Raw genomic sequence first — 1,308 nt, 5'->3', positions numbered from 1 at the left:
TGCGGGCTGGAGTCGAGGGGCAGGCGCTGACCCCTGGTTAGCCCGGAGTTCTGTAGGTCGGTGCTGTTGGCTGGGAGGAGAGAGAAACCTCAGCTGCCCGGGTCCCTCTGGGCCTGGCACCTGGAGGGTTTCCTTGTCAGAAGAAATTATCACCTGCAGCTTTCCACCCTGATTGTGAAAGAGCTGATAAGTGCGCGGGGGTGCCGGCGCTCGCCGCAGTTGCCGAGCCTTGGTGCAAAGGTAACGTGCTGTGATGGGGGTTGTGCTCTGGTCTGGGTAGCACAGGTGGACAAACCTGCCCTCGCTGTCCCCCGGCTGTCACCTGGCTGTCACCTCAGGGCAGCTGCTTCTGTGGGGAAAGTGGTGTTCAACAGACGGGTTTACTGGAGCAGAGTTTGGCATCGCTCGCCGACTGAGTGACTGCTCGTGTTTCTACAGCAAAATGTGTTTTTTTCGTGCTGTGCTCGTTTTGAGGTGGTAGTGCTGAGTTCCTCATGCCGTGTTCACGTTTGGTTGCCCTTCAGTGACCACAGGGGTAGAAGTGTCAGAAACACTGGAGACAGCACCTGTTTTCTGACAGTTCCAGTAAGTTTTATATCTGCTGGGAAGAAAAAGTATTTGATTTGCCTTATTTTATGTTGCCTTATTTAGTGTCGTATTAAGTTAAAATACATTTTAAAAATATAGTGTTTATAGTATGTTATAGGGAAGGAAAATATTAGCCAGCAAATTCTGGGTTTCTGCAGCGTTTGCAGGCCCCCCATCCCACCACCTGGTTTTCAGTTTAACATTACGCAAAAAGGAAGTTAAATATTTGCTAATTTTTTTTTTATGTTTCTGTTTCAGTTCTTTGCAACTCACTGTTCCAGGCTAATGCTTCTGTTGAATTTCCCAGTGAATTTTAATGTCTAATTCTTGCTTTTACATATGGCTCTGAATTACTGCTTGCTGATTTTCATACCAGTGTTGTGGAAGTGAGTTGCAGGGTGTTGTTGTCGTGAGTGAGCTGGACGGAGGGTTTTATTGACAAGGTTAGCAGGCTTTTTACATTGATCTATTAGTAAGCGTGGTGGTGTATAGATATCCTTACATCTGCGGTGCTTGACTGCCTTGTGATTTGGTGATTATAAGTTGTAGGCGTTTAGGCATTCAGGTGTTGGTTGTAAACTGTAAGATGTCGGGGTTTAATTTGATAGCCAACACTGGGAGTGCTTTATCGGGCAGGTGAGGCGTTTCAGGAGCGTGACGGGCGAGGTGAAACACGCCTTTTGTTGTGTGCCGGCGGGCTGGGGAGCGGAGGGACGCGGA

The 1,308-nt window shown here is 48.4% G+C and overlaps 1 protein-coding gene across 2 annotated transcripts in view; it reads left to right on the top strand.

Annotated features, from left to right (window-relative positions):
• The window catches only part of SUN1 (Sad1 and UNC84 domain containing 1), a 33,287-nt gene that overhangs the window by 4,039 nt on the left and 27,940 nt on the right, over positions 1-1,308 (top strand). Inside the window, exon 1 of one of the 2 annotated variants that reach the window (XM_017734133.1) lies at positions 55-240. The exons of the other annotated variant lie outside the window; for it this stretch is intronic. The gene's annotated coding sequence lies outside the window, so the exon portion shown is untranslated. Of the gene's footprint in view, positions 1-54; positions 241-1,308 lie in introns of those variants that run through there. 2 annotated transcript variants of the gene reach the window in all.

This window comes from Corvus brachyrhynchos, unplaced genomic scaffold (genome assembly GCF_000691975.1).
Source record: "Corvus brachyrhynchos isolate BGI_N302 unplaced genomic scaffold, ASM69197v1 scaffold5, whole genome shotgun sequence".
Classification (NCBI taxonomy): Eukaryota; Metazoa; Chordata; class Aves; order Passeriformes; family Corvidae; genus Corvus; species Corvus brachyrhynchos.
This window is presented reverse-complemented; position numbering and strand designations above follow the sequence as displayed.